At 39.9% G+C, this 11,360-nt stretch overlaps 1 long non-coding RNA gene across 1 annotated transcript; it reads left to right on the top strand.

Moving 5' to 3' along the window:
• The first annotated feature begins 51 nt into the window (after window positions 1-51).
• On the top strand, window positions 52-4,160 carry LOC140337006 (uncharacterized). Its single transcript, XR_011921975.1, has 2 exons — window positions 52-499; window positions 604-4,160. It is a non-coding gene; the product is annotated as an uncharacterized lncRNA (long non-coding RNA).
• The last annotated feature ends 7,200 nt before the right edge of the window (window positions 4,161-11,360 follow it).

The raw sequence follows: 11,360 nt of genomic DNA, 5'->3' as shown, positions 1-11,360 counted from the left end.
AATGGGGCGTGGCGTGTGCGGGGACTTCTGTAGGACTGGAATATGGGGAAAGTTCTACAATATTTTATTACATATATGTAATTTTTGTATTTTATACTTTTTAAAGACTGACAATTGGGATTGTATTATAAATGGACTGTACGACAAATCCAGGGGATCAAATTAAGATTCAAATCTAATGTTTGTAGGTTTCTGTAAATTACAGATGAAGTCACCAAAGTAGATCTGCAGATGGACTGGCATTGGAGCAGCCTTTATTTTCTTGATCATTAGGTGTACAGGGTGTACGTGGTGTACAACGTTTATTGTGCAGTTTAATAGGCACCAGAGTCAGACCTAGTGCACTCTATCATCAGGATTCTGACACAGACGTGATCAGGGGAGTGCAGGGCTAAGAAAAAAAAGGATTAAAAAAACAAAACTCCAAAATCTGCAAAGGTCCCGACACAAAGACACCACCCTTCTGCCCCAATGATGTCTTCTAGCAGTTCAAACACTGGTATGTCTTGTGTGAATCACCTTTTTAAATGAACCTATAGCAGAATTAGGCCCAAGATTCTATGAGATCCCAGTTTTTGATGTGTTCTATCTTTGAACTTTTAGTTCCTTTCCATCCTGGAGTGAGTCGAAGAAGAAGGCCATGCTGGAGTGAGTTGGAGGAGAAAGCCATGTTGGATTGAGTCAAAAGAAAAGGCCATGCTGGAGTCAGTCGGTAGAGGAGGTCATGATGGAGTGAGTCGGAGGAGAAGGCCTTGCTGGAGTAAGTCGAAGGAGAAAGCCTTGCTGAAGTAAGTCGAAGGAGAAGGCCATGCTGTAGTGAGTCGGAGGAGGAGGCCATGATGGAGTCAGAGCTGGAGGCCATGCTGGAGTGAGTCAGATGATGATGCCACGATGAGGTGAGTCGGAGGAGGCCATGCTGGAGTGAGTCAGAGGAGGAGGCCATGCTGGAGCGAGTCAAGGGCCATGCTGGAGTGAGGTGGAGGATGCTGCAAGGCTGTCCAGAAGGTAGACAAACTATTGAGCAGAAAGGTTCTAAAGTAAGTAAATGTTTCTTGTGGAATATGTGACCTTCCATACATTTCATAGTAACATATATATCATTACAAGGCCCCAAACTTTTAGATATTACCTTAATGCCAATAGCGAACACCTTCACAAGGATACGATAATGGTACACTGAGTGTTGTATAATTGTATAATTCTTCTTACATAGGAACAGGGCAGCTATGTTTTAGTTTAGGGGCTGTCCTAATTTTCTTTGGCCTCACTTAAAAAAGTAACATGTGTATTTGGTGAGACCCAGTGTTGTTTTAAATACTAGTTTCCTGTGCTGTGAATGTTTTTTGTGTGCGTTGTTTCAGGTTTTTATGCCCTAGGTCCAATCATTTCCTTGGAATGAGGGCCATACAACTTCTTCATGAGAAGGAAGTACACATTGCCCAATCTAGCATCCTTGCCTGTAAACCCACCTACACCAGGTGCTCACCCAGGAACCAACAGCAACCCATCCAGGTCCAAACATTACCTGCTTTTGTCTTAAAGGCAGACCAGCACCTTCTGGGTTCCAAAGGTTCCACCTTCTGCTCCATCCCTAGGAATCTTTCTGGGGTAACAAGGCAAAAATTGTGGTCACTGCCCAGATGCAGCACAACTACCATATTGGTCCATTTGCCAAATTCCATTGCCTGACATTACTAGGTTTTTTCATGTCCAGAATCTGGTGGTGAACAGATTTCTGAAAAGCAACCCTAACCTAGACATCCAGCACAAGCAGAATGTCTTGATCATGGCCATTAAAGTTATTTGCCCCCAGCATGAAGACAAAATGGTCACCCATTTCATAAAATTGATTTGCACATATGAAGGACCACTTGTATGAACAAGGGAAAGTGATAACTGAATGCAGCACAAAGACCGGGAGCCCAGGTTTCTTTGACTCATGGTTTTGGTGACTTATTAGGAATATGTTTCGCCTGTTGACACCCATGGAGGAGACAACTAAATTTGTCAAATGAGAAAAAAGCAATATCAATGTTGACATCCCACTCATTTTCATGTTAGAAGCCACAATGTATTTGATGAAACATCAGAACAAGGAGAAGTCTGAACTATGAAGGTGTTAGTGGGGAGTGGGACTTTTATGGGGGGCATCCACTGCAAAATGAGGTACAGTGAGGTGGCCTGCAAGAAGAGGACAAGAAGGAAGAAAAGGAGGAACTACTGGAGGAATGATGGTTATATATGTTATACCAGTCACAGGTCACCCGTTTACTAGACATCAATGGCATCATGCTGAGGATGAGGTACACCCTGCAGTATGTGGGAAGAGGAAGCAGATTCAGCATCCACCTTGGAAAACTTTGGCAAGCTGTATGCTTCCTAGTTCTCACATTGACCAGAATATTGTGTTTCTCAGAGAGATGACTACTGCAGACCAACACTCCTAGGTCTTCACTATCACATAAAATTGTGGGGATTTTTCCAGCCTTCTGAAAGGTGACAAAACGGCACTAATATAAAAAACACCATGCAGCCACCCCAGGACAACATTTTCCTGTAGGGTGCATAATACTGCCTCATCCCATCAGAGGATATATCTGAATTCCCTATTTATTATTAATATTTATTATTAAACAGGTTTTTTTTAGCGCCAACATATTATGGAGCGCTGTACATTAAGTAGGGGTTGCAAATGACAGACAGAAATAGACAGTGACACAGGAGGAGGGAAGGACCCTGCCCAGAAGAGCTTACAATCTAGAAGGTGGGGGAAGTAGCACACAAAAGGAGGGGAGATATGGAATGCTGGGAAGTAGTGAGTGTTTTAAGAGACAGAAGAAATGGTAGGCAAATTTGGAAATATGGGTTTTGAGTGCTCTTTTAAAAGCAGAAAGTAGGGGCAAGCCGAATAGGATGTGGGAGACTGTTTAAGAGAGTGGCAGCGGCTCTAGAAGAGTCTTGGAGCATTAGTAGGTCATTGGAGGAGTGAAGAGAACGGCTAGGGAGCATTTTTCTATCAGGTCAGAAAGGTAAGTGGGACAAGAGCTGTGGAGGGATTTGAAGGCAAAGCACAGGAGATTATTTTAATTCTCAAGTGAAATGGAAGCCAATGAAGAAAACTACAAAGAGATGCAGCAGAAGGGGAACGGGAAGTCTGTGTATCGGGTAGGTAGATGTTTAGGTAGGTAAGTGGGAAGGATGGATAAGTCTGGCTGCAGCATTCATAATAGATTGTAGAGGAGAGAGGAAAGAGGGCACAATGGAAGGTGACGCCAAGACAATGTGCCTCAGGGGAGATTTGGAATGTGGGGGGGATGATGAGTTTAGTTTTATCCAATATTTACCAGTGTCAAAAGCAATTGCCAGACCCAGCAGGTGCACAAGTAGCATCAACTACAGCCTCTTGGACATATTGGCCAAGTTCTTCCAGCCATGGGGAGTGGGAAGTTATCAAATGGCATCATTTTATCCGGCATGTCCCAAAGTGTCTAATTAATTACTGCTCAACCCAGTGGATTACTGAACTAGAGAATTGAACATTGGGCCAGAATTGTTGGAGTATGTCATCCAGGCATCCATATGACGTCCAACTCTGTAGGCATGGTATATTCTCAGCGATCTTATGCATTTTATTAAAATTGGCATGGACATGGGTGACCAATTATTTCAAGGTTTAATAAACAGATAATCCTTGACCATGAGCCTGTATCGATCAATCAACTTGCATCAAGTTACTATATATGTGTGATGATTAACAAGGTCACGTCATACCATTGATCCCTATTACTGCATGAGCATGGTGACCATGGATTATGCAAATTGTCTCATTTACATATTCATTTGAACTTTTTTTGCAAAGTTGCTGAGGAAGAATCAGAATTTATCATCTCCATTTTATAGTCGTGCATCACGATAGAAAAAAAAGAAAAACACATCAAAGTGTAACATTATCAGCAGCAGTGGGTGGTATAATGGGAAATTCAGGAAAAGCCAAATAAATTAGTTTGTGAGATTTACAATTGTAAAGATAAAAGAGCCAAGAAACTCAGAATGATTACAGCACAAGCATATCATAATTACAGAAAATGGATAAAACAATTACTGTTTTTGGTATCAATGCAAATTCAAAGTTCATTTTAGAATAAATGCATCAAAAATAACTTTCAGGTTCATTCATAACCAAAACTTTATTTACTTTTTATTCTTTGTGATATCACAGCGCTGCCCTTCTCCAGCTGCTGCTCAGTTTAATGATGCCTGCACAGCTTTTCCTATGGTAACAACACTGTTTTGTGCCAGTGTAATGCGTGTCATCCAGGATGTCGCTTTAAATTGAAACAATCTTTAAAGTTTATTCTAAGAACAGTTTATACAAAATAATCATATCATAATGTTATCATATTCTATTTACCTCTTCTTTTCCAGGAAACAAATTCACTGAGACTCATAAAACAGGCAATGGAAAATGCCAAAGCACTCTAGCATGCAAAAACAAAAAGTATGGCATCACCATATCACATGCAAATCAATACAAACTTAGTACAACATATCACAACCAAGTCATCACAGAAATTTTTTTACTGATAGAACGTTACAGATTGTAAGCTGAAACCAACTGACGTCCCATAGTAGTCATGAGATTCATACAGAACACTTATTAAAATGTACTCCTACTAGATAGCACCAATTTGAAAATGAGCCAATCATACTCTATATCAGTGTTTCTCGACCTTTCTAACATGGGGAAACCCTTTGAAATAACTTTCAGATCTTCAGGAAACTCCTACTTTAATTATATATATATTATATCCACCCATCACAGTACATTAGTGTACTGCCAAAAATATCATTGGTGTCACTTACACTGACCTGAGAGGAACCCCTAGAAATCTCTGGAGGAACCCTGGTTGGGAAACACTGGTGTACAGCTACGTGAGTTTATATGGCTCCATGTCAGTACTCCTTGCCTACAAAAGTTAAACTTTTGTCATCTCATTGAGAATCTCAACTGAAGATGATATAATGTTGAGAAAAAAGGAGAACTCGGGAGAAGAATTTTGAAGACAGAAATATAAAGGGGAGAACAGAAAAACCTGAAAAAAAGAAAAGGGGTGTAAGAGGAGAAGGGAAAGAAAATGTTGGGAGAGATGGGAATATAAAAGGGAGGGCACATATGTCAAGAAAACCATATGTGTCAAAAATCATAGATTGATGCATAACATGAATTGACCGAACAGATGTGTTTAGGGAAAAGGTAACGTAGTAGTCTCACATGACGCTCATCAATGGGAAGCAGTATAAAATATTCCGCTATAATTGGGTCACAGGGGGCGCTCTTCCTCTGGAGTCTAATTCAAATTCTTTTGACGTCCGAGAGCTTTGAAGCGGCTGTTCAAGTTCACTCAATGCAGAGCTACATATCATGGTCATTCTCGGGACAGAATAAATTTAGATAATTTAGAAAGATTGACTGCAAAGGTCATGCAAACTAAAACAGTTTCATTAATGGTCATATTATTTGACCACAAGAGGACTTAGGAAGAATCACAGCCCCTTTGTTAGCTTAGCCCCTTATACTAGGTCTCTTCAATAGGTGCACCACTCATGAGAATGAAGACTGGCATTGCTGCCCTTTTGAAACATGCCAGGTCCCTGGTTGCTATGTTTCAATACTTGAAACAAGTAAGATAGACTGTGATTACTAATGTATAGAGCCAGTTATATTTGAATGTAAAAGGGTGACCTGCAGAGAATGTTGCAACCAGCCACCACTCCCCCCCATCTCTACTTCTTCCTACAGGCTGCAGACTTCCTATTCCGTCTGTACTGCCGTGGCAGTAAAGGCTGAAGCCTTTTAAGCCTATGGGAAAACATTTTGTAGTGCATGTACGTGCATACAGAAAAACAGAAACAACCCTACAGTTGTCAGAAAGGCAAAGAGGGTTCAACAATAGGGAGTTATTGTGGCTACACCATAATCAGTTAAAACATCCAAAATGTTATTTACAAATAATTAAAATCTTATAACAATTCACACTTTAATAATACATCAAGCATGGAGATAATGCAGGAAAATGTTCATCAAGGTTTAAGAGACCAAGAAATAAGCTTGTCAAGCACAATTTACCCAACGCGTTTTGTGGGTGTACCCGCTTCTTCAGGGGATGATTAACAAGAATATGACACCTTAACGATTCTCATAGACAATATATTATAGAAAACACAGGAAGATTTTGGAAAAGAAATATGGACATAATCTGCAAGACAGGCAGAAACGCTGATCAATGTCTCATACAGGGTCAAGCGTACGAGAAGGGGAAAGAAACTCCAAAGGCAACAAAAAATGAATCCCTATGGAAGATTAGCAAAGTCTGATGAGCAGATGAAGGTCTATACCAAATCGGATCCTTGATGCTTTATTAAAAGTGTGAATTGTTATAACATTTTAATTACTTCTAAAATGAAATTTTGGATGTTTTAACTGATTATGGTGTAGCCACTAAAACTCCCTACTTTTGAACCCTCTTTGCCCTGACAACTGTAGGTTGTTTCTATTTTTGTCTATTTATTGTATATAGGGTTGTGATAATATAAAAACCTTTTAAGATACACGGGGAGGTTTTTCTACATCTATGTGCATTCAATTTCTGTTTCTTTTTCTTTGATGACAATATTCCTTCCCACTACAAGTCGTTGAGGGCAGCTCTTAGCTGGGGAAAATCTGCTCCCTTAACATTCAGCATTTTCTCTTTCCTGTTTGCATGCAAAATGTAAAAGGATAACACATTAAAAGGAAATGTGAAAGGAAATGATGTTATGGTCAATGCTACCCAGGTTTTCTTTTTTATGAACATTTGTAATGAACTGAACATTGTAAGTGCTGGGTCGAGCAGATCCTAATTTCTCTAAATTGTACCATAGAATTGTAATATAATAAATCAATTTCCACGCTTTTCTGTACCAGCAGTGTCATTGTGCAAGCCAATGCAAGGGCAGCCCTTTCTATCTGTACAATGAGCTGATTCTTTATTCTGCAGTAACAAATGGCAATGATGGGCAGCAAGGTGGCTCACAGGTTAGCACTCTGGCCTTTGCAGCGTTAAGTCCCAGGTTCGAATATGCATGGGGTTTTCAGGTTCTCCCCTTGTTTGCATAATTTTCCTCCTACATTCCAAAAATATGCAGTTAGGTTAATTAGCTTTCCCCCAAATTGACCTTAGACTGGGGTAATGACTTATGACTATGGTAGGAACATTAGATTCTGCGCTCCCTTGAGAAACAGCTATGAGAAAGCCTTGAGAAAGTGTAATATATTGGTGCTTTATAAATACTGGATAATAATAATTAATTGTGCATTATGCAGATCAGGTGCAACTCTACCTATTGAGAGCAATTTGCTAAATGAACATAGGCTGGTACCAGGTATAAGAAACAATTCCCTTAGCTTAGTGAATGTGGTGCCTTATATAAAATACCCTTCATTTACCTAGGAGTCTATTTCTAAATGTTCACCCAAAATATAAGTTTTTGCAAACTGGATGCAATTAGGAAATGTTTCACTCAACTTTCAAACTTTTCCTGTTTGAATCCAATAAAAAAAATTAGAATTTTAGGTGAATCTTGGGTAATAACATTTAGAAAGAGACCCCCTAGACTGGCACTGATAACAGAATAAAATAATTGCAATGTTTCGGATGTTTCCGAAGTTTTGGTGCTCCTGCAGTTCAGCCCCTGCCACGGTCGCCCTCCCTTATTCGCACTTGCACGCTCCCGACTTTCTGCCCTCATTAGAAATGGAGATGGAAAGTTAATTAAAACACGAGGGGGTAACGCACCCCCGGGAGGGCCAGCCGGCCCCTTAAGCTTTGATCAGCTCACAGATTAGAAGTACCTGCTCACCACAAGTCTGCAGACAAAGGTTTAACCAGCCGCGTTTGAAGATTTCTTCTCCGGCGCTCTAATTGCACAGCCCACCGATAATTGATCGGACCACTAATTATGGGGAAAATCAGAGAAGACATTGGTGACTAATGGTCCCAAGAGGGATCCAAGCCCTCATACAGGGTGGATTTATTGTCACCATAGAAACACTTAGAAGGGTATTCAGGGTCTGGGCAAGAAAAGAGTAACAAGTTTTAAAAGTTTCATTTTTTTTCTTTGTTTATCAAATTTTTCTCATCCAAATCATTTCCACATGCATAGTACAGATAACCATATTATATAGTGCACATAACCCAAATTTGGTGCTTTCATTCTTCCTGCATGGGAGTGGGGTAATGGCTCAGTCAGAGCAGCAGCTTTTCAGAGGCCCTCACTGATCACATACCCTCTCACACACAATGGCCCTGATTTATTAAAGCTCTCTAAGCCTGGAGAGAATAATCTTTCATCGGTAAAGCTGGGTAATCCAGCAAACCTGGAATGGATTTCCTGGTCATTAGCTATTTGTTAGCAAAGGTTTTCAATCCTGGACCAGATCCATTTCATGTTTGCTGGATCACTCAGCTTCACTGATGAAAGTGTATTCTCTCCAGCCTTGGAGAACTTTAATAAATCAGGGCTAATATCTTGCATGCCTTTTCCTATCAACGTGTTTTAGGAAGCCACAATCTTCCCTATATCTCCATGACACACCTTCAGCTATATGGAGATCTAATTTGGCCATTGGATGACCAAGGATGATATACCTCCTGCATTGTCCTAGCGGCGGGGTCTGTATGTGACACCTCTGCACACAGAGCTTAGCTCGACACTACAAGACGCATGCACCTTACAGTGTGGGGCATTTTTTTTTGTTAACAGGGAGGTCTTAAAATAACTTTCAGGTCTTCGGGGAACCCCTTCTATATATACTATACCCACAGCTCACAGAACATTAGTGTGGTGGTCAGTGGAAAGAAAATCCCCTATATTGCTGGCCTTTGGGAAGAGAGTCACTCTTACAGATAGCCAAAAAGATTGTTGGTGTCACTTTAACTGACCTGAGAGACACAAATTGCTCATTGGTGAAGGAACCCCTAACAATCTTTGCAGGAACCCTGGTTGAGAAAAATAGATAAATATTCAGTATACATTATAAGGAGAGAGTTTTGATCCTTTTTTATTGTTTGAAAATACCATCTCTCCCACATGGAGATACAAGATAAATTAGAAGTCTATCTGTGTCGTTATTCTCAGCCTTGAGGCTGACTCTGGATTCTGTTATCAAAATCACTTCTGCTGTGATGTCCTCCATCTGGCTGCTTGAAATGAGATCTTCAGTAGTCAGAGTGTTCTGGAATGAAGGAATGGGTAGGAAGTAATGATATTAAATGTCATACATGAAAAATAGTTTCTGAAGTCATCTAAATCCATGGCAAACAAGGGGGCAAAATTACCATAATCTGTGTGTTAAGGGCAGCCTTCTTGTAGGTGACACAAGATGGGCCATTGACCCTAGTGGCTACTTTGCTGCAATGATTTCACCAGGTCACGGCCTCCAGGCTCTCTGTATGTGGGGTAACAGGGATGAGACAGCTTTAACCTAGAAATGACTAATCAGACAGGAACACAGAGAGTCAAACCAGGGTAGTAAAACAGGCTGAGCAAGATCTGTAACTCTTTCCAGTATTTTATACCCATTCCTATAAGGCTCATTACATGTCACTGTCCATATGATGAAGCACAGATGAACATATAAGATACTGTACATCCATTACATTATATGGTTACTCACATCCTGAGCTCCTCCATAATGGTAAATTGCTGCGCTTAGAAAAGAGACGTATTTACAGCTTGTAGACTTGGATTGTCTCCGGACTGCTCATTCATTGCATTTGTCCTTCTTTTGAACTTTGGGTTCCTTTAAACATTATTTAGGAGTCTTTATGCTATTATAATAAGACTTTATTGCTTTGTAAGAGGTGATGAATATGGGAATTCTGTAATGGACAGTAGGGATGATTGAATATGCTTTTAATATTTCCGCCATCATGTCATCCATTATTTTGAGATCGTTTAAAAATGAACAGAACGTCAGATATATTTTTTATTTGACGTGCATGCTTGCCGAGTTTTGTATCATTGTAACACTTTCAGTTATTTCATAGATATCACAATACCCAATAATATTGAAGAAATAATGGATATAAGGGGATGAATACAGACAGCTCTGATTATTTCATGCAGGAAAAAATAACATGTGCAGCTCATTCCATCATAAATTGTTTGTGGTTTTATTTAAATTTATTACAATTGGTTGATCTGAGTTAAAGGACTTTTCATATAATATGCATTACTCTTTGTGCTACTGTAAATGGGGCCAGCAGTCCAGTGAAACACACCCAGATATTTGTTACCTCCAACATAGCTCACAGTACTTCCCCTGATAATACATTGATCTGCTTTTCTCTCCAAAAGGATGGAGCAATGTTTGATTGCAGTCTAATTGTAGAGGGGAGAAGTCTATTGAAATCCTTTATCCTAAATAGTTGATTTGTAATCAAGCAAATACGCTCATAGGTTTTAGATATGAGTTTTTATTTATTTAATCATTTTTATGCAGACATGAGTATGGTGTCACAAAACATTACAGGTTTCCTAACGTTAAGGTGCAGAGAAAGACAATTCTTGGTCTCATATCATTTTTGCTCATCTGAAGTGCAGTTAGAATGGTTGTCACTCTTCTGAATCATTCTGCGGTGTGTGAGTTTTTTAGTGTTATAAACAATATTTTTATTCTTTTAGGAGTGGAGACCAGAGACAAGCAGGTGATCCAAACCTCCAGTGCCTAACTTGGTACTTTGGTAGTGGTTAGCAGCCTTTTAACCACAACATTCAGTAGAGGCGACTGCATCCTTGATTGGTCTACTATGGGACTGCTATGATAGTAGTAGTAGTAGTTTTAGTAGTAGTTTTATGTAACTCATTCCCAGTTTCTGCTGTCAATTTTTATCTATCTATAGTATGGTTGGACAACCCTATCACCGCCATGTGCACAATCTTTTAAAAGTCTTCTGCAGATTTACATATACCTCCCATATGGTGCAGTGGGCTGGCTTTAGACCACCTGGTTAGGAAGCAGCAGAGCAGCTCCTGAGTTAGTAGTAGGTTTAGCTCATGTTGACCTGTTGTTGGAAGAAGAATGTTCTTGTTTGAGCTCTGGATTCTCCAAGCATTCTTCTGTGGATGAAGGTCCTGAGGAGCCATTTCTGGTCTACCCTGTTTCCCCAATTATAAGGCACTGTCTTATTTTTTTTGAAATGCCAAAATATGCCCTAGGTCTTATTTTCAGGGGGATGTCTTATTTTTCCATGAAGAAGACTACAGTACACATTTATTGTTGAAGATCACTCATGATCACTCATGTGCCATTGATTGTC

The sequence above is a fragment of the Pyxicephalus adspersus genome, chromosome 8 (assembly GCF_032062135.1).
Source record: "Pyxicephalus adspersus chromosome 8, UCB_Pads_2.0, whole genome shotgun sequence".
NCBI lineage: Eukaryota > Metazoa > Chordata > Amphibia > Anura > Pyxicephalidae > Pyxicephalus > Pyxicephalus adspersus.
The sequence above is the reverse complement of the archived record's forward strand: the minus strand, read 5'-3'. Positions and strand labels throughout refer to the sequence as shown.